This window comes from Ascaphus truei (assembly GCF_040206685.1).
Source record: "Ascaphus truei isolate aAscTru1 chromosome 13 unlocalized genomic scaffold, aAscTru1.hap1 SUPER_13_unloc_3, whole genome shotgun sequence".
Taxonomy (NCBI): Eukaryota; Metazoa; Chordata; class Amphibia; order Anura; family Ascaphidae; genus Ascaphus; species Ascaphus truei.
The window spans coordinates 309,624-330,773 of record NW_027453847.1 but is presented as its reverse complement, the minus strand read 5'-3'; the positions used below and the strand labels follow the sequence as shown (position 1 = coordinate 330,773).

The 21,150-nt window shown below is 46.9% G+C and overlaps 14 pseudogenes; all 14 read right to left on the bottom strand.

The window, feature by feature from the left end:
* Positions 1-56: 56 nt before the first annotated feature.
* On the bottom strand, positions 57-229 carry LOC142473982 (U1 spliceosomal RNA; annotated as a pseudogene).
* A 1,407-nt stretch (positions 230-1,636) lies between these two features.
* Positions 1,637-1,809, bottom strand: LOC142473981 (U1 spliceosomal RNA; annotated as a pseudogene).
* Positions 1,810-3,228: 1,419 nt separating this feature from the next.
* LOC142473980 (U1 spliceosomal RNA) lies at positions 3,229-3,401 on the bottom strand (annotated as a pseudogene).
* Positions 3,402-4,808: 1,407 nt separating this feature from the next.
* Positions 4,809-4,981, bottom strand: LOC142473978 (U1 spliceosomal RNA; annotated as a pseudogene).
* A 1,398-nt stretch (positions 4,982-6,379) lies between these two features.
* On the bottom strand, positions 6,380-6,552 carry LOC142473977 (U1 spliceosomal RNA; annotated as a pseudogene).
* Positions 6,553-7,946: 1,394 nt separating this feature from the next.
* On the bottom strand, positions 7,947-8,119 carry LOC142473976 (U1 spliceosomal RNA; annotated as a pseudogene).
* Positions 8,120-9,517: 1,398 nt separating this feature from the next.
* Positions 9,518-9,690, bottom strand: LOC142473975 (U1 spliceosomal RNA; annotated as a pseudogene).
* A 1,419-nt stretch (positions 9,691-11,109) lies between these two features.
* LOC142473974 (U1 spliceosomal RNA) lies at positions 11,110-11,282 on the bottom strand (annotated as a pseudogene).
* Positions 11,283-12,692: 1,410 nt separating this feature from the next.
* Positions 12,693-12,865, bottom strand: LOC142473972 (U1 spliceosomal RNA; annotated as a pseudogene).
* Positions 12,866-14,263: 1,398 nt separating this feature from the next.
* On the bottom strand, positions 14,264-14,436 carry LOC142473971 (U1 spliceosomal RNA; annotated as a pseudogene).
* A 1,394-nt stretch (positions 14,437-15,830) lies between these two features.
* Positions 15,831-16,003, bottom strand: LOC142473970 (U1 spliceosomal RNA; annotated as a pseudogene).
* A 1,398-nt stretch (positions 16,004-17,401) lies between these two features.
* On the bottom strand, positions 17,402-17,574 carry LOC142473969 (U1 spliceosomal RNA; annotated as a pseudogene).
* Positions 17,575-18,972: 1,398 nt separating this feature from the next.
* LOC142473968 (U1 spliceosomal RNA) lies at positions 18,973-19,145 on the bottom strand (annotated as a pseudogene).
* Positions 19,146-20,549: 1,404 nt separating this feature from the next.
* On the bottom strand, positions 20,550-20,722 carry LOC142473966 (U1 spliceosomal RNA; annotated as a pseudogene).
* Between the last annotated feature and the right edge of the window lie 428 nt (positions 20,723-21,150).

The following is a 21,150-nucleotide window of genomic DNA, read 5'->3' as shown; positions in this document are numbered from 1 at the left end:
GTGGTTGTTGTTGTTGTTGTTGATTTTTGTTTCTGTTTTTTCTAACAGTCGAAAAACAGGGGAGAGCGCGCACGCAGTCCCCCACTACCAGAAATTGTGCAGTCGAGTTTCCCGCATGTGGGGAAATCGCAGAGGTCAGCTAGCTCCAAGTGCAATGAGCAAGCCTCGCTCTGGGAGAGCCACCTGCAGGATCGTGGCTGCATAATTTACTCCTCTGCCAGGTAAGTATGAGTTGGAATGGCGCTGGGGGGCAACTAGCCCTGTCCCAGGACAAGTGTCACCCTTGTGGAGAGAGCAGCTTGGTCATTGGTGCAGTGGCAGCAGCAGCAGCAGCATCCAGCAGCGGCAAGCACCACAGTAGCTGAGGCCTAGTATCTGAGCCAGAACCTGCAGCAAGGATCAGCTTAGGCCATTCCATGCAAACATTTGTGCAGCAGCGAATATTTGTCAAACAACATAGATCCAAGACAGCCCCTCCCCCGCCCATCCAACAAGCACCCAGAGAAGCCAAGCTTCGCCGCAAGGTACTTCTTCTTGGTTTTAAAAGGAAGAAGCAATCACTTTGAACACCGCTCAGCTCTGTCATTTCAGCTGGCGGAGAGACAGGGGGACACCATATTTCTGGGGTGGCTTTCTTCATCTACCCTACCTGCCGGCACTCACTTTTTCTGACCTCCACTGACACCTGCTGCTGCTGCTGCTGCTGCTGCTGCTGCTGGAGAGGTGCCCTGTCCTGCTGGCACACTTGTCACTTTGCCCTTTACCAGCATAGCTGCTTACCTGGCATTTGCATAAATATAGAAGCAAGCTAACACTGTCTGCTGCTCCCTGGATAGAGATAGATAGATAGATAGATATTGTTTTTTGCACCACTCAGCAGATAGTTTGCAATCTGTTGGTTTTAAATGCCGCTCTTTGTTACTTTGGAGCCTAGAAACTCTAGAACGTACTGTATACTCCCTTTGTGATATCATCACATGGGGTGGTCTGGCTACAGAGACCCATACATACCATGTAGAACTAGGGTGGGGAGGGGGTGAAATAAAAACCCCATATCCTGCAAGGAACGGCCATTTAAAAAAAAAAAATGAATCCAGATTTGTTTGTAAATGTGCTGCTTTATACAATATTTCAAAAGGCATCAAACATACAATTGTGACTTTGAAATCACCTATACATTGTGTATTGCACTTATCTCAGTATAATAATAGAGAGATTCGTATCTCAAACCAAAAAAAGAAAAGAAAACAATCAGCCAGAGAGGTGGACATTGGAAAGAGAGGGATACATTTTTACTGCTGCTGCTGCTGCTGCTGCAGCGACTCATATTCTACAGTTCTTGGCCCTTTTTGTTTAGAATGTTTTTTTCATGAATTATATGTGTTTCCCTATTTCCCAATCCACCTGAATTTATTCCTAAATGTCTGCGCAGGTGCCTAATTGTCATTTCTCCCTGTTTGAGATGTTGCTACCTGGCTAGTTGGGTTTGCTCCTTTTATGCCACAGTTATTGACCAGGCCCAAAGCCCAAGCAGTGGCAATAGCAGCTTGTCTGAACAAACACCTGTGCTGTGGGTGGTGGTGGTTGTTGTTGTTGTTGTTGATTTTTGTTTCTGTTTTTTCTAACAGTCGAAAAACAGGGGAGAGCGCGCACGCAGTCCCCCACTACCAGAAATTGTGCAGTCGAGTTTCCCGCATGTGGGGAAATCGCAGAGGTCAGCTAGCTCCAAGTGCAATGAGCAAGCCTCGCTCTGGGAGAGCCACCTGCAGGATCGTGGCTGCATAATTTACTCCTCTGCCAGGTAAGTATGAGTTGGAATGGCGCTGGGGGGCAACTAGCCCTGTCCCAGGACAAGTGTCACCCTTGTGGAGAGAGCAGCTTGGTCATTGGTGCAGTGGCAGCAGCAGCAGCAGCATCCAGCAGCGGCAAGCACCACAGTAGCTGAGGCCTAGTATCTGAGCCAGAACCTGCAGCAAGGATCAGCTTAGGCCATTCCATGCAAACATTTGTGCAGCAGCGAATATTTGTCAAACAACATAGATCCAAGACAGCCCCTCCCCCGCCCATCCAACAAGCACCCAGAGAAGCCAAGCTTCGCCGCAAGGTACTTCTTCTTGGTTTTAAAAGGAAGAAGCAATCACTTTGAACACCGCTCAGCTCTGTCATTTCAGCTGGCGGAGAGACAGGGGGACACCATATTTCTGGGGTGGCTTTCTTCATCTACCCTACCTGCCGGCACTCACTTTTTCTGACCTCCACTGACACCTGCTGCTGCTGCTGCTGCTGCTGGAGAGGTGCCCTGTCCTGCTGGCACACTTGTCACTTTGCCCTTTACCAGCATAGCTGCTTACCTGGCATTTGCATAAATATAGAAGCAAGCTAACACTGTCTGCTGCTCCCTGGATAGAGATAGATAGATAGATAGATATTGTTTTTTGCACCACTCAGCAGATAGTTTGCAATCTGTTGGTTTTAAATGCCGCTCTTTGTTACTTTGGAGCCTAGAAACTCTAGAACGTACTGTATACTCCCTTTGTGATATCATCACATGGGGTGGTCTGGCTACAGAGACCCATACATACCATGTAGAACTAGGGTGGGGAGGGGGTGAAATAAAAACCCCATATCCTGCAAGGAACGGCCATTTAAAAAAAAAAAATGAATCCAGATTTGTTTGTAAATGTGCTGCTTTATACAATATTTCAAAAGGCATCAAACATACAATTGTGACTTTGAAATCACCTATACATTGTGTATTGCACTTATCTCAGTATAATAATAGAGAGATTCGTATCTCAAACCAAAAAAAGAAAAGAAAACAATCAGCCAGAGAGGTGGACATTGGAAAGAGAGGGATACATTTTTACTGCTGCTGCTGCTGCTGCTGCAGCGACTCATATTCTACAGTTCTTGGCCCTTTTTGTTTAGAATGTTTTTTTCATGAATTATATGTGTTTCCCTATTTCCCAATCCACCTGAATTTATTCCTAAATGTCTGCGCAGGTGCCTAATTGTCATTTCTCCCTGTTTGAGATGTTGCTACCTGGCTAGTTGGTGGGTGGGTGGGTGGGTGGGTGGGTGCTCCTTTTATGCCACAGTTATTGACCAGGCCCAAAGCCCAAGCAGTGGCAATAGCAGCTTGTCTGAACAAACACCTGTGCTGTGGGTGGTGGTGGTTGTTGTTGTTGTTGTTGATTTTTGTTTCTGTTTTTTCTAACAGTCGAAAAACAGGGGAGAGCGCGCACGCAGTCCCCCACTACCAGAAATTGTGCAGTCGAGTTTCCCGCATGTGGGGAAATCGCAGAGGTCAGCTAGCTCCAAGTGCAATGAGCAAGCCTCGCTCTGGGAGAGCCACCTGCAGGATCGTGGCTGCATAATTTACTCCTCTGCCAGGTAAGTATGAGTTGGAATGGCGCTGGGGGGCAACTAGCCCTGTCCCAGGACAAGTGTCACCCTTGTGGAGAGAGCAGCTTGGTCATTGGTGCAGTGGCAGCAGCAGCAGCAGCATCCAGCAGCGGCAAGCACCACAGTAGCTGAGGCCTAGTATCTGAGCCAGAACCTGCAGCAAGGATCAGCTTAGGCCATTCCATGCAAACATTTGTGCAGCAGCGAATATTTGTCAAACAACATAGATCCAAGACAGCCCCTCCCCCGCCCATCCAACAAGCACCCAGAGAAGCCAAGCTTCGCCGCAAGGTACTTCTTCTTGGTTTTAAAAGGAAGAAGCAATCACTTTGAACACCGCTCAGCTCTGTCATTTCAGCTGGCGGAGAGACAGGGGGACACCATATTTCTGGGGTGGCTTTCTTCATCTACCCTACCTGCCGGCACTCACTTTTTCTGACCTCCACTGACACCTGCTGCTGCTGCTGCTGCTGCTGCTGCTGCTGGAGAGGTGCCCTGTCCTGCTGGCACACTTGTCACTTTGCCCTTTACCAGCATAGCTGCTTACCTGGCATTTGCATAAATATAGAAGCAAGCTAACACTGTCTGCTGCTCCCTGGATAGAGATAGATAGATAGATAGATATTGTTTTTTGCACCACTCAGCAGATAGTTTGCAATCTGTTGGTTTTAAATGCCGCTCTTTGTTACTTTGGAGCCTAGAAACTCTAGAACGTACTGTATACTCCCTTTGTGATATCATCACATGGGGTGGTCTGGCTACAGAGACCCATACATACCATGTAGAACTAGGGTGGGGAGGGGGTGAAATAAAAACCCCATATCCTGCAAGGAACGGCCATTTAAAAAAAAAAAATGAATCCAGATTTGTTTGTAAATGTGCTGCTTTATACAATATTTCAAAAGGCATCAAACATACAATTGTGACTTTGAAATCACCTATACATTGTGTATTGCACTTATCTCAGTATAATAATAGAGAGATTCGTATCTCAAACCAAAAAAAGAAAAGAAAACAATCAGCCAGAGAGGTGGACATTGGAAAGAGAGGGATACATTTTTACTGCTGCTGCTGCTGCTGCTGCAGCGACTCATATTCTACAGTTCTTGGCCCTTTTTGTTTAGAATGTTTTTTTCATGAATTATATGTGTTTCCCTATTTCCCAATCCACCTGAATTTATTCCTAAATGTCTGCGCAGGTGCCTAATTGTCATTTCTCCCTGTTTGAGATGTTGCTACCTGGCTAGTTGGGTTTGCTCCTTTTATGCCACAGTTATTGACCAGGCCCAAAGCCCAAGCAGTGGCAATAGCAGCTTGTCTGAACAAACACCTGTGCTGTGGGTGGTGGTGGTTGTTGTTGTTGTTGTTGATTTTTGTTTCTGTTTTTTCTAACAGTCGAAAAACAGGGGAGAGCGCGCACGCAGTCCCCCACTACCAGAAATTGTGCAGTCGAGTTTCCCGCATGTGGGGAAATCGCAGAGGTCAGCTAGCTCCAAGTGCAATGAGCAAGCCTCGCTCTGGGAGAGCCACCTGCAGGATCGTGGCTGCATAATTTACTCCTCTGCCAGGTAAGTATGAGTTGGAATGGCGCTGGGGGGCAACTAGCCCTGTCCCAGGACAAGTGTCACCCTTGTGGAGAGAGCAGCTTGGTCATTGGTGCAGTGGCAGCAGCAGCAGCAGCATCCAGCAGCGGCAAGCACCACAGTAGCTGAGGCCTAGTATCTGAGCCAGAACCTGCAGCAAGGATCAGCTTAGGCCATTCCATGCAAACATTTGTGCAGCAGCGAATATTTGTCAAACAACATAGATCCAAGACAGCCCCTCCCCCGCCCATCCAACAAGCACCCAGAGAAGCCAAGCTTCGCCGCAAGGTACTTCTTCTTGGTTTTAAAAGGAAGAAGCAATCACTTTGAACACCGCTCAGCTCTGTCATTTCAGCTGGCGGAGAGACAGGGGGACACCATATTTCTGGGGTGGCTTTCTTCATCTACCCTACCTGCCGGCACTCACTTTTTCTGACCTCCACTGACACCTGCTGCTGCTGCTGCTGCTGCTGGAGAGGTGCCCTGTCCTGCTGGCACACTTGTCACTTTGCCCTTTACCAGCATAGCTGCTTACCTGGCATTTGCATAAATATAGAAGCAAGCTAACACTGTCTGCTGCTCCCTGGATAGAGATAGATAGATAGATAGATATTGTTTTTTGCACCACTCAGCAGATAGTTTGCAATCTGTTGGTTTTAAATGCCGCTCTTTGTTACTTTGGAGCCTAGAAACTCTAGAACGTACTGTATACTCCCTTTGTGATATCATCACATGGGGTGGTCTGGCTACAGAGACCCATACATACCATGTAGAACTAGGGTGGGGAGGGGGTGAAATAAAAACCCCATATCCTGCAAGGAACGGCCATTTAAAAAAAAAAAATGAATCCAGATTTGTTTGTAAATGTGCTGCTTTATACAATATTTCAAAAGGCATCAAACATACAATTGTGACTTTGAAATCACCTATACATTGTGTATTGCACTTATCTCAGTATAATAATAGAGAGATTCGTATCTCAAACCAAAAAAAGAAAAGAAAACAATCAGCCAGAGAGGTGGACATTGGAAAGAGAGGGATACATTTTTACTGCTGCTGCTGCTGCTGCTGCAGCGACTCATATTCTACAGTTCTTGGCCCTTTTTGTTTAGAATGTTTTTTTCATGAATTATATGTGTTTCCCTATTTCCCAATCCACCTGAATTTATTCCTAAATGTCTGCGCAGGTGCCTAATTGTCATTTCTCCCTGTTTGAGATGTTGCTACCTGGCTAGTTGGGTTTGCTCCTTTTATGCCACAGTTATTGACCAGGCCCAAAGCCCAAGCAGTGGCAATAGCAGCTTGTCTGAACAAACACCTGTGCTGTGGGTGGTGGTGGTTGTTGTTGTTGTTGTTGATTTTTGTTTCTGTTTTTTCTAACAGTCGAAAAACAGGGGAGAGCGCGCACGCAGTCCCCCACTACCAGAAATTGTGCAGTCGAGTTTCCCGCATGTGGGGAAATCGCAGAGGTCAGCTAGCTCCAAGTGCAATGAGCAAGCCTCGCTCTGGGAGAGCCACCTGCAGGATCGTGGCTGCATAATTTACTCCTCTGCCAGGTAAGTATGAGTTGGAATGGCGCTGGGGGGCAACTAGCCCTGTCCCAGGACAAGTGTCACCCTTGTGGAGAGAGCAGCTTGGTCATTGGTGCAGTGGCAGCAGCAGCAGCAGCATCCAGCAGCGGCAAGCACCACAGTAGCTGAGGCCTAGTATCTGAGCCAGAACCTGCAGCAAGGATCAGCTTAGGCCATTCCATGCAAACATTTGTGCAGCAGCGAATATTTGTCAAACAACATAGATCCAAGACAGCCCCTCCCCCGCCCATCCAACAAGCACCCAGAGAAGCCAAGCTTCGCCGCAAGGTACTTCTTCTTGGTTTTAAAAGGAAGAAGCAATCACTTTGAACACCGCTCAGCTCTGTCATTTCAGCTGGCGGAGAGACAGGGGGACACCATATTTCTGGGGTGGCTTTCTTCATCTACCCTACCTGCCGGCACTCACTTTTTCTGACCTCCACTGACACCTGCTGCTGCTGCTGCTGCTGCTGGAGAGGTGCCCTGTCCTGCTGGCACACTTGTCACTTTGCCCTTTACCAGCATAGCTGCTTACCTGGCATTTGCATAAATATAGAAGCAAGCTAACACTGTCTGCTGCTCCCTGGATAGAGATAGATAGATAGATATTGTTTTTTGCACCACTCAGCAGATAGTTTGCAATCTGTTGGTTTTAAATGCCGCTCTTTGTTACTTTGGAGCCTAGAAACTCTAGAACGTACTGTATACTCCCTTTGTGATATCATCACATGGGGTGGTCTGGCTACAGAGACCCATACATACCATGTAGAACTAGGGTGGGGAGGGGGTGAAATAAAAACCCCATATCCTGCAAGGAACGGCCATTTAAAAAAAAAAAATGAATCCAGATTTGTTTGTAAATGTGCTGCTTTATACAATATTTCAAAAGGCATCAAACATACAATTGTGACTTTGAAATCACCTATACATTGTGTATTGCACTTATCTCAGTATAATAATAGAGAGATTCGTATCTCAAACCAAAAAAAGAAAAGAAAACAATCAGCCAGAGAGGTGGACATTGGAAAGAGAGGGATACATTTTTACTGCTGCTGCTGCTGCTGCTGCAGCGACTCATATTCTACAGTTCTTGGCCCTTTTTGTTTAGAATGTTTTTTTCATGAATTATATGTGTTTCCCTATTTCCCAATCCACCTGAATTTATTCCTAAATGTCTGCGCAGGTGCCTAATTGTCATTTCTCCCTGTTTGAGATGTTGCTACCTGGCTAGTTGGGTTTGCTCCTTTTATGCCACAGTTATTGACCAGGCCCAAAGCCCAAGCAGTGGCAATAGCAGCTTGTCTGAACAAACACCTGTGCTGTGGGTGGTGGTGGTTGTTGTTGTTGTTGTTGATTTTTGTTTCTGTTTTTTCTAACAGTCGAAAAACAGGGGAGAGCGCGCACGCAGTCCCCCACTACCAGAAATTGTGCAGTCGAGTTTCCCGCATGTGGGGAAATCGCAGAGGTCAGCTAGCTCCAAGTGCAATGAGCAAGCCTCGCTCTGGGAGAGCCACCTGCAGGATCGTGGCTGCATAATTTACTCCTCTGCCAGGTAAGTATGAGTTGGAATGGCGCTGGGGGGCAACTAGCCCTGTCCCAGGACAAGTGTCACCCTTGTGGAGAGAGCAGCTTGGTCATTGGTGCAGTGGCAGCAGCAGCAGCAGCATCCAGCAGCGGCAAGCACCACAGTAGCTGAGGCCTAGTATCTGAGCCAGAACCTGCAGCAAGGATCAGCTTAGGCCATTCCATGCAAACATTTGTGCAGCAGCGAATATTTGTCAAACAACATAGATCCAAGACAGCCCCTCCCCCGCCCATCCAACAAGCACCCAGAGAAGCCAAGCTTCGCCGCAAGGTACTTCTTCTTGGTTTTAAAAGGAAGAAGCAATCACTTTGAACACCGCTCAGCTCTGTCATTTCAGCTGGCGGAGAGACAGGGGGACACCATATTTCTGGGGTGGCTTTCTTCATCTACCCTACCTGCCGGCACTCACTTTTTCTGACCTCCACTGACACCTGCTGCTGCTGCTGCTGCTGCTGGAGAGGTGCCCTGTCCTGCTGGCACACTTGTCACTTTGCCCTTTACCAGCATAGCTGCTTACCTGGCATTTGCATAAATATAGAAGCAAGCTAACACTGTCTGCTGCTCCCTGGATAGAGATAGATAGATAGATAGATATTGTTTTTTGCACCACTCAGCAGATAGTTTGCAATCTGTTGGTTTTAAATGCCGCTCTTTGTTACTTTGGAGCCTAGAAACTCTAGAACGTACTGTATACTCCCTTTGTGATATCATCACATGGGGTGGTCTGGCTACAGAGACCCATACATACCATGTAGAACTAGGGTGGGGAGGGGGTGAAATAAAAACCCCATATCCTGCAAGGAACGGCCATTTAAAAAAAAAAAATGAATCCAGATTTGTTTGTAAATGTGCTGCTTTATACAATATTTCAAAAGGCATCAAACATACAATTGTGACTTTGAAATCACCTATACATTGTGTATTGCACTTATCTCAGTATAATAATAGAGAGATTCGTATCTCAAACCAAAAAAAGAAAAGAAAACAATCAGCCAGAGAGGTGGACATTGGAAAGAGAGGGATACATTTTTACTGCTGCTGCTGCTGCTGCTGCAGCGACTCATATTCTACAGTTCTTGGCCCTTTTTGTTTAGAATGTTTTTTTCATGAATTATATGTGTTTCCCTATTTCCCAATCCACCTGAATTTATTCCTAAATGTCTGCGCAGGTGCCTAATTGTCATTTCTCCCTGTTTGAGATGTTGCTACCTGGCTAGTTGGGTTTGCTCCTTTTATGCCACAGTTATTGACCAGGCCCAAAGCCCAAGCAGTGGCAATAGCAGCTTGTCTGAACAAACACCTGTGCTGTGGGTGGTGGTGGTTGTTGTTGTTGTTGTTGATTTTTGTTTCTGTTTTTTCTAACAGTCGAAAAACAGGGGAGAGCGCGCACGCAGTCCCCCACTACCAGAAATTGTGCAGTCGAGTTTCCCGCATGTGGGGAAATCGCAGAGGTCAGCTAGCTCCAAGTGCAATGAGCAAGCCTCGCTCTGGGAGAGCCACCTGCAGGATCGTGGCTGCATAATTTACTCCTCTGCCAGGTAAGTATGAGTTGGAATGGCGCTGGGGGGCAACTAGCCCTGTCCCAGGACAAGTGTCACCCTTGTGGAGAGAGCAGCTTGGTCATTGGTGCAGTGGCAGCAGCAGCAGCAGCATCCAGCAGCGGCAAGCACCACAGTAGCTGAGGCCTAGTATCTGAGCCAGAACCTGCAGCAAGGATCAGCTTAGGCCATTCCATGCAAACATTTGTGCAGCAGCGAATATTTGTCAAACAACATAGATCCAAGACAGCCCCTCCCCCGCCCATCCAACAAGCACCCAGAGAAGCCAAGCTTCGCCGCAAGGTACTTCTTCTTGGTTTTAAAAGGAAGAAGCAATCACTTTGAACACCGCTCAGCTCTGTCATTTCAGCTGGCGGAGAGACAGGGGGACACCATATTTCTGGGGTGGCTTTCTTCATCTACCCTACCTGCCGGCACTCACTTTTTCTGACCTCCACTGACACCTGCTGCTGCTGCTGCTGCTGCTGGAGAGGTGCCCTGTCCTGCTGGCACACTTGTCACTTTGCCCTTTACCAGCATAGCTGCTTACCTGGCATTTGCATAAATATAGAAGCAAGCTAACACTGTCTGCTGCTCCCTGGATAGAGATAGATAGATAGATAGATATTGTTTTTTGCACCACTCAGCAGATAGTTTGCAATCTGTTGGTTTTAAATGCCGCTCTTTGTTACTTTGGAGCCTAGAAACTCTAGAACGTACTGTATACTCCCTTTGTGATATCATCACATGGGGTGGTCTGGCTACAGAGACCCATACATACCATGTAGAACTAGGGTGGGGAGGGGGTGAAATAAAAACCCCATATCCTGCAAGGAACGGCCATTTAAAAAAAAAAAATGAATCCAGATTTGTTTGTAAATGTGCTGCTTTATACAATATTTCAAAAGGCATCAAACATACAATTGTGACTTTGAAATCACCTATACATTGTGTATTGCACTTATCTCAGTATAATAATAGAGAGATTCGTATCTCAAACCAAAAAAAGAAAAGAAAACAATCAGCCAGAGAGGTGGACATTGGAAAGAGAGGGATACATTTTTACTGCTGCTGCTGCTGCTGCTGCAGCGACTCATATTCTACAGTTCTTGGCCCTTTTTGTTTAGAATGTTTTTTTCATGAATTATATGTGTTTCCCTATTTCCCAATCCACCTGAATTTATTCCTAAATGTCTGCGCAGGTGCCTAATTGTCATTTCTCCCTGTTTGAGATGTTGCTACCTGGCTAGTTGGTGGGTGGGTGGGTGGGTGGGTGGGTGCTCCTTTTATGCCACAGTTATTGACCAGGCCCAAAGCCCAAGCAGTGGCAATAGCAGCTTGTCTGAACAAACACCTGTGCTGTGGGTGGTGGTGGTTGTTGTTGTTGTTGTTGATTTTTGTTTCTGTTTTTTCTAACAGTCGAAAAACAGGGGAGAGCGCGCACGCAGTCCCCCACTACCAGAAATTGTGCAGTCGAGTTTCCCGCATGTGGGGAAATCGCAGAGGTCAGCTAGCTCCAAGTGCAATGAGCAAGCCTCGCTCTGGGAGAGCCACCTGCAGGATCGTGGCTGCATAATTTACTCCTCTGCCAGGTAAGTATGAGTTGGAATGGCGCTGGGGGGCAACTAGCCCTGTCCCAGGACAAGTGTCACCCTTGTGGAGAGAGCAGCTTGGTCATTGGTGCAGTGGCAGCAGCAGCAGCAGCATCCAGCAGCGGCAAGCACCACAGTAGCTGAGGCCTAGTATCTGAGCCAGAACCTGCAGCAAGGATCAGCTTAGGCCATTCCATGCAAACATTTGTGCAGCAGCGAATATTTGTCAAACAACATAGATCCAAGACAGCCCCTCCCCCGCCCATCCAACAAGCACCCAGAGAAGCCAAGCTTCGCCGCAAGGTACTTCTTCTTGGTTTTAAAAGGAAGAAGCAATCACTTTGAACACCGCTCAGCTCTGTCATTTCAGCTGGCGGAGAGACAGGGGGACACCATATTTCTGGGGTGGCTTTCTTCATCTACCCTACCTGCCGGCACTCACTTTTTCTGACCTCCACTGACACCTGCTGCTGCTGCTGCTGCTGCTGCTGCTGCTGCTGGAGAGGTGCCCTGTCCTGCTGGCACACTTGTCACTTTGCCCTTTACCAGCATAGCTGCTTACCTGGCATTTGCATAAATATAGAAGCAAGCTAACACTGTCTGCTGCTCCCTGGATAGAGATAGATAGATAGATAGATATTGTTTTTTGCACCACTCAGCAGATAGTTTGCAATCTGTTGGTTTTAAATGCCGCTCTTTGTTACTTTGGAGCCTAGAAACTCTAGAACGTACTGTATACTCCCTTTGTGATATCATCACATGGGGTGGTCTGGCTACAGAGACCCATACATACCATGTAGAACTAGGGTGGGGAGGGGGTGAAATAAAAACCCCATATCCTGCAAGGAACGGCCATTTAAAAAAAAAAAATGAATCCAGATTTGTTTGTAAATGTGCTGCTTTATACAATATTTCAAAAGGCATCAAACATACAATTGTGACTTTGAAATCACCTATACATTGTGTATTGCACTTATCTCAGTATAATAATAGAGAGATTCGTATCTCAAACCAAAAAAAGAAAAGAAAACAATCAGCCAGAGAGGTGGACATTGGAAAGAGAGGGATACATTTTTACTGCTGCTGCTGCTGCTGCTGCAGCGACTCATATTCTACAGTTCTTGGCCCTTTTTGTTTAGAATGTTTTTTTCATGAATTATATGTGTTTCCCTATTTCCCAATCCACCTGAATTTATTCCTAAATGTCTGCGCAGGTGCCTAATTGTCATTTCTCCCTGTTTGAGATGTTGCTACCTGGCTAGTTGGGTTTGCTCCTTTTATGCCACAGTTATTGACCAGGCCCAAAGCCCAAGCAGTGGCAATAGCAGCTTGTCTGAACAAACACCTGTGCTGTGGGTGGTGGTGGTTGTTGTTGTTGTTGTTGATTTTTGTTTCTGTTTTTTCTAACAGTCGAAAAACAGGGGAGAGCGCGCACGCAGTCCCCCACTACCAGAAATTGTGCAGTCGAGTTTCCCGCATGTGGGGAAATCGCAGAGGTCAGCTAGCTCCAAGTGCAATGAGCAAGCCTCGCTCTGGGAGAGCCACCTGCAGGATCGTGGCTGCATAATTTACTCCTCTGCCAGGTAAGTATGAGTTGGAATGGCGCTGGGGGGCAACTAGCCCTGTCCCAGGACAAGTGTCACCCTTGTGGAGAGAGCAGCTTGGTCATTGGTGCAGTGGCAGCAGCAGCAGCAGCATCCAGCAGCGGCAAGCACCACAGTAGCTGAGGCCTAGTATCTGAGCCAGAACCTGCAGCAAGGATCAGCTTAGGCCATTCCATGCAAACATTTGTGCAGCAGCGAATATTTGTCAAACAACATAGATCCAAGACAGCCCCTCCCCCGCCCATCCAACAAGCACCCAGAGAAGCCAAGCTTCGCCGCAAGGTACTTCTTCTTGGTTTTAAAAGGAAGAAGCAATCACTTTGAACACCGCTCAGCTCTGTCATTTCAGCTGGCGGAGAGACAGGGGGACACCATATTTCTGGGGTGGCTTTCTTCATCTACCCTACCTGCCGGCACTCACTTTTTCTGACCTCCACTGACACCTGCTGCTGCTGCTGCTGCTGCTGGAGAGGTGCCCTGTCCTGCTGGCACACTTGTCACTTTGCCCTTTACCAGCATAGCTGCTTACCTGGCATTTGCATAAATATAGAAGCAAGCTAACACTGTCTGCTGCTCCCTGGATAGAGATAGATAGATAGATAGATATTGTTTTTTGCACCACTCAGCAGATAGTTTGCAATCTGTTGGTTTTAAATGCCGCTCTTTGTTACTTTGGAGCCTAGAAACTCTAGAACGTACTGTATACTCCCTTTGTGATATCATCACATGGGGTGGTCTGGCTACAGAGACCCATACATACCATGTAGAACTAGGGTGGGGAGGGGGTGAAATAAAAACCCCATATCCTGCAAGGAACGGCCATTTAAAAAAAAAAAATGAATCCAGATTTGTTTGTAAATGTGCTGCTTTATACAATATTTCAAAAGGCATCAAACATACAATTGTGACTTTGAAATCACCTATACATTGTGTATTGCACTTATCTCAGTATAATAATAGAGAGATTCGTATCTCAAACCAAAAAAAGAAAAGAAAACAATCAGCCAGAGAGGTGGACATTGGAAAGAGAGGGATACATTTTTACTGCTGCTGCTGCTGCTGCTGCAGCGACTCATATTCTACAGTTCTTGGCCCTTTTTGTTTAGAATGTTTTTTTCATGAATTATATGTGTTTCCCTATTTCCCAATCCACCTGAATTTATTCCTAAATGTCTGCGCAGGTGCCTAATTGTCATTTCTCCCTGTTTGAGATGTTGCTACCTGGCTAGTTGGGTTTGCTCCTTTTATGCCACAGTTATTGACCAGGCCCAAAGCCCAAGCAGTGGCAATAGCAGCTTGTCTGAACAAACACCTGTGCTGTGGGTGGTGGTGGTTGTTGTTGTTGTTGTTGATTTTTGTTTCTGTTTTTTCTAACAGTCGAAAAACAGGGGAGAGCGCGCACGCAGTCCCCCACTACCAGAAATTGTGCAGTCGAGTTTCCCGCATGTGGGGAAATCGCAGAGGTCAGCTAGCTCCAAGTGCAATGAGCAAGCCTCGCTCTGGGAGAGCCACCTGCAGGATCGTGGCTGCATAATTTACTCCTCTGCCAGGTAAGTATGAGTTGGAATGGCGCTGGGGGGCAACTAGCCCTGTCCCAGGACAAGTGTCACCCTTGTGGAGAGAGCAGCTTGGTCATTGGTGCAGTGGCAGCAGCAGCAGCAGCATCCAGCAGCGGCAAGCACCACAGTAGCTGAGGCCTAGTATCTGAGCCAGAACCTGCAGCAAGGATCAGCTTAGGCCATTCCATGCAAACATTTGTGCAGCAGCGAATATTTGTCAAACAACATAGATCCAAGACAGCCCCTCCCCCGCCCATCCAACAAGCACCCAGAGAAGCCAAGCTTCGCCGCAAGGTACTTCTTCTTGGTTTTAAAAGGAAGAAGCAATCACTTTGAACACCGCTCAGCTCTGTCATTTCAGCTGGCGGAGAGACAGGGGGACACCATATTTCTGGGGTGGCTTTCTTCATCTACCCTACCTGCCGGCACTCACTTTTTCTGACCTCCACTGACACCTGCTGCTGCTGCTGCTGCTGCTGGAGAGGTGCCCTGTCCTGCTGGCACACTTGTCACTTTGCCCTTTACCAGCATAGCTGCTTACCTGGCATTTGCATAAATATAGAAGCAAGCTAACACTGTCTGCTGCTCCCTGGATAGAGATAGATAGATAGATATTGTTTTTTGCACCACTCAGCAGATAGTTTGCAATCTGTTGGTTTTAAATGCCGCTCTTTGTTACTTTGGAGCCTAGAAACTCTAGAACGTACTGTATACTCCCTTTGTGATATCATCACATGGGGTGGTCTGGCTACAGAGACCCATACATACCATGTAGAACTAGGGTGGGGAGGGGGTGAAATAAAAACCCCATATCCTGCAAGGAACGGCCATTTAAAAAAAAAAAATGAATCCAGATTTGTTTGTAAATGTGCTGCTTTATACAATATTTCAAAAGGCATCAAACATACAATTGTGACTTTGAAATCACCTATACATTGTGTATTGCACTTATCTCAGTATAATAATAGAGAGATTCGTATCTCAAACCAAAAAAAGAAAAGAAAACAATCAGCCAGAGAGGTGGACATTGGAAAGAGAGGGATACATTTTTACTGCTGCTGCTGCTGCTGCTGCAGCGACTCATATTCTACAGTTCTTGGCCCTTTTTGTTTAGAATGTTTTTTTCATGAATTATATGTGTTTCCCTATTTCCCAATCCACCTGAATTTATTCCTAAATGTCTGCGCAGGTGCCTAATTGTCATTTCTCCCTGTTTGAGATGTTGCTACCTGGCTAGTTGGGTTTGCTCCTTTTATGCCACAGTTATTGACCAGGCCCAAAGCCCAAGCAGTGGCAATAGCAGCTTGTCTGAACAAACACCTGTGCTGTGGGTGGTGGTGGTTGTTGTTGTTGTTGTTGATTTTTGTTTCTGTTTTTTCTAACAGTCGAAAAACAGGGGAGAGCGCGCACGCAGTCCCCCACTACCAGAAATTGTGCAGTCGAGTTTCCCGCATGTGGGGAAATCGCAGAGGTCAGCTAGCTCCAAGTGCAATGAGCAAGCCTCGCTCTGGGAGAGCCACCTGCAGGATCGTGGCTGCATAATTTACTCCTCTGCCAGGTAAGTATGAGTTGGAATGGCGCTGGGGGGCAACTAGCCCTGTCCCAGGACAAGTGTCACCCTTGTGGAGAGAGCAGCTTGGTCATTGGTGCAGTGGCAGCAGCAGCAGCAGCATCCAGCAGCGGCAAGCACCACAGTAGCTGAGGCCTAGTATCTGAGCCAGAACCTGCAGCAAGGATCAGCTTAGGCCATTCCATGCAAACATTTGTGCAGCAGCGAATATTTGTCAAACAACATAGATCCAAGACAGCCCCTCCCCCGCCCATCCAACAAGCACCCAGAGAAGCCAAGCTTCGCCGCAAGGTACTTCTTCTTGGTTTTAAAAGGAAGAAGCAATCACTTTGAACACCGCTCAGCTCTGTCATTTCAGCTGGCGGAGAGACAGGGGGACACCATATTTCTGGGGTGGCTTTCTTCATCTACCCTACCTGCCGGCACTCACTTTTTCTGACCTCCACTGACACCTGCTGCTGCTGCTGCTGCTGCTGGAGAGGTGCCCTGTCCTGCTGGCACACTTGTCACTTTGCCCTTTACCAGCATAGCTGCTTACCTGGCATTTGCATAAATATAGAAGCAAGCTAACACTGTCTGCTGCTCCCTGGATAGAGATAGATAGATAGATAGATATTGTTTTTTGCACCACTCAGCAGATAGTTTGCAATCTGTTGGTTTTAAATGCCGCTCTTTGTTACTTTGGAGCCTAGAAACTCTAGAACGTACTGTATACTCCCTTTGTGATATCATCACATGGGGTGGTCTGGCTACAGAGACCCATACATACCATGTAGAACTAGGGTGGGGAGGGGGTGAAATAAAAACCCCATATCCTGCAAGGAACGGCCATTTAAAAAAAAAAAATGAATCCAGATTTGTTTGTAAATGTGCTGCTTTATACAATATTTCAAAAGGCATCAAACATACAATTGTGACTTTGAAATCACCTATACATTGTGTATTGCACTTATCTCAGTATAATAATAGAGAGATTCGTATCTCAAACCAAAAAAAGAAAAGAAAACAATCAGCCAGAGAGGTGGACATTGGAAAGAGAGGGATACATTTTTACTGCTGCTGCTGCTGCTGCTGCAGCGACTCATATTCTACAGTTCTTGGCCCTTTTTGTTTAGAATGTTTTTTTCATGAATTATATGTGTTTCCCTATTTCCCAATCCACCTGAATTTATTCCTAAATGTCTGCGCAGGTGCCTAATTGTCATTTCTCCCTGTTTGAGATGTTGCTACCTGGCTAGTTGGGTTTGCTCCTTTTATGCCACAGTTATTGACCAGGCCCAAAGCCCAAGCAGTGGCAATAGCAGCTTGTCTGAACAAACACCTGTGCTGTGGGTGGTGGTGGTTGTTGTTGTTGTTGTTGATTTTTGTTTCTGTTTTTTCTAACAGTCGAAAAACAGGGGAGAGCGCGCACGCAGTCCCCCACTACCAGAAATTGTGCAGTCGAGTTTCCCGCATGTGGGGAAATCGCAGAGGTCAGCTAGCTCCAAGTGCAATGAGCAAGCCTCGCTCTGGGAGAGCCACCTGCAGGATCGTGGCTGCATAATTTACTCCTCTGCCAGGTAAGTATGAGTTGGAATGGCGCTGGGGGGCAACTAGCCCTGTCCCAGGACAAGTGTCACCCTTGTGGAGAGAGCAGCTTGGTCATTGGTGCAGTGGCAGCAGCAGCAGCAGCATCCAGCAGCGGCAAGCACCACAGTAGCTGAGGCCTAGTATCTGAGCCAGAACCTGCAGCAAGGATCAGCTTAGGCCATTCCATGCAAACATTTGTGCAGCAGCGAATATTTGTCAAACAACATAGATCCAAGACAGCCCCTCCCCCGCCCATCCAACAAGCACCCAGAGAAGCCAAGCTTCGCCGCAAGGTACTTCTTCTTGGTTTTAAAAGGAAGAAGCAATCACTTTGAACACCGCTCAGCTCTGTCATTTCAGCTGGCGGAGAGACAGGGGGACACCATATTTCTGGGGTGGCTTTCTTCATCTACCCTACCTGCCGGCACTCACTTTTTCTGACCTCCACTGACACCTGCTGCTGCTGCTGCTGCTGCTGGAGAGGTGCCCTGTCCTGCTGGCACACTTGTCACTTTGCCCTTTACCAGCATAGCTGCTTACCTGGCATTTGCATAAATATAGAAGCAAGCTAACACTGTCTGCTGCTCCCTGGATAGAGATAGATAGATAGATAGATATTGTTTTTTGCACCACTCAGCAGATAGTTTGCAATCTGTTGGTTTTAAATGCCGCTCTTTGTTACTTTGGAGCCTAGAAACTCTAGAACGTACTGTATACTCCCTTTGTGATATCATCACATGGGGTGGTCTGGCTACAGAGACCCATACATACCATGTAGAACTAGGGTGGGGAGGGGGTGAAATAAAAACCCCATATCCTGCAAGGAACGGCCATTTAAAAAAAAAAAATGAATCCAGATTTGTTTGTAAATGTGCTGCTTTATACAATATTTCAAAAGGCATCAAACATACAATTGTGACTTTGAAATCACCTATACATTGTGTATTGCACTTATCTCAGTATAATAATAGAGAGATTCGTATCTCAAACCAAAAAAAGAAAAGAAAACAATCAGCCAGAGAGGTGGACATTGGAAAGAGAGGGATACATTTTTACTGCTGCTGCTGCTGCTGCTGCAGCGACTCATATTCTACAGTTCTTGGCCCTTTTTGTTTAGAATGTTTTTTTCATGAATTATATGTGTTTCCCTATTTCCCAATCCACCTGAATTTATTCCTAAATGTCTGCGCAGGTGCCTAATTGTCATTTCTCCCTGTTTGAGATGTTGCTACCTGGCTAGTTGGGTTTGCTCCTTTTATGCCACAGTTATTGACCAGGCCCAAAGCCCAAGCAGTGGCAATAGCAGCTTGTCTGAACAAACACCTGTGCTGTGGGTGGTGGTGGTTGTTGTTGTTGTTGTTGATTTTTGTTTCTGTTTTTTCTAACAGTCGAAAAACAGGGGAGAGCGCGCACGCAGTCCCCCACTACCAGAAATTGTGCAGTCGAGTTTCCCGCATGTGGGGAAATCGCAGAGGTCAGCTAGCTCCAAGTGCAATGAGCAAGCCTCGCTCTGGGAGAGCCACCTGCAGGATCGTGGCTGCATAATTTACTCCTCTGCCAGGTAAGTATGAGTTGGAATGGCGCTGGGGGGCAACTAGCCCTGTCCCAGGACAAGTGTCACCCTTGTGGAGAGAGCAGCTTGGTCATTGGTGCAGTGGCAGCAGCAGCAGCAGCATCCAGCAGCGGCAAGCACCACAGTAGCTGAGGCCTAGTATCTGAGCCAGAACCTGCAGCAAGGATCAGCTTAGGCCATTCCATGCAAACATTTGTGCAGCAGCGAATATTTGTCAAACAACATAGATCCAAGACAGCCCCTCCCCCGCCCATCCAACAAGCACCCAGAGAAGCCAAGCTTCGCCGCAAGGTACTTCTTCTTGGTTTTAAAAGGAAGAAGCAATCACTTTGAACACCGCTCAGCTCTGTCATTTCAGCTGGCGGAGAGACAGGGGGACACCATATTTCTGGGGTGGCTTTCTTCATCTACCCTACCTGCCGGCACTCACTTTTTCTGACCTCCACTGACACCTGCTGCTGCTGCTGCTGCTGCTGCTGCTGCTGGAGAGGTGCCCTGTCCTGCTGGCACACTTGTCACTTTGCCCTTTACCAGCATAGCTGCTTACCTGGCATTTGCATAAATATAGAAGCAAGCTAACACTGTCTGCTGCTCCCTGGATAGAGATAGATAGATAGATAGATATTGTTTTTTGCACCACTCAGCAGATAGTTTGCAATCTGTTGGTTTTAAATGCCGCTCTTTGTTACTTTGGAGCCTAGAAACTCTAGAACGTACTGTATACTCCCTTTGTGATATCATCACATGGGGTGGTCTGGCTACAGAGACCCATACATACCATGTAGAACTAGGGTGGGGAGGGGGTGAAATAAAAACCCCATATCCTGCAAGGAACGGCCATTTAAAAAAAAAAAATGAATCCAGATTTGTTTGTAAATGTGCTGCTTTATACAATATTTCAAAAGGCATCAAACATACAATTGTGACTTTGAAATCACCTATACATTGTGTATTGCACTTATCTCAGTATAATAATAGAGAGATTCGTATCTCAAACCAAAAAAAGAAAAGAAAACAATCAGCCAGAGAGGTGGGCATTGGAAAGAGAGGGATACATTTTTACTGCTGCTGCTGCTGCAGCGACTCATATTCTACAGTTCTTGGCCCTTTTTGTTTAGAATGTTTTTTTCATGAATTATATGTGTTTCCCTATTTCCCAATCCACCTGAATTTATTCCTAAATGTCTGCGCAGGTGCCTAATTGTCATTTCTCCCTGTTTGAGATGTTGCTACCTGGCTAGTTGGGTTTGCTCCTTTTATGCCACAGTTATTGACCAGGCCCAAAGCCCAAGCAGTGGCAATAGCAGCTTGTCTGAACAAACACCTGTGCTGTGGGTGGTGGTGGTTGTTGTTGTTGTTGTTGTTGATTTTTGTTTCTGTTTTTTCTAACAGTCGAAAAACAGGGGAGAGCGCGCACGCAGTCCCCCACTACCAGAAATTGTGCAGTCGAGTTTCCCGCATGTGGGGAAATCGCAGAGGTCAGCTAGCTCCAAGTGCAATGAGCAAGCCTCGCTCTGGGAGAGCCACCTGCAGGATCGTGGCTGCATAATTTACTCCTCTGCCAGGTAAGTATGAGTTGGAATGGCGCTGGGGGGCAACTAGCCCTGTCCCAGGACAAGTGTCACCCTTGTGGAGAGAGCAGCTTGGTCATTGGTGCAGTGGCAGCAGCAGCAGCAGCATCCAGCAGCGGCAAGCACCACAGTAGCTGAGGCCTAGTATCTGAGCCAGAACCTGCAGCAAGGATCAGCTTAGGCCATTCCATGCAAACATTTGTGCAGCAGCGAATATTTGTCAAACAACATAGATCCAAGACAGCCCCTCCCCCGCCCATCCAACAAGCACCCAGAGAAGCCAAGCTTCGCCGCAAGGTACTTCTTCTTGGTTTTAAAAGGAAGAAGCAATCACTTTGAACACCGCTCAGCTCTGTCATTTCAGCTGGCGGAGAGACAGGGGGACACCATATTTCTGGGGTGGCTTTCTTCATCTACCCTACCTGCCGGC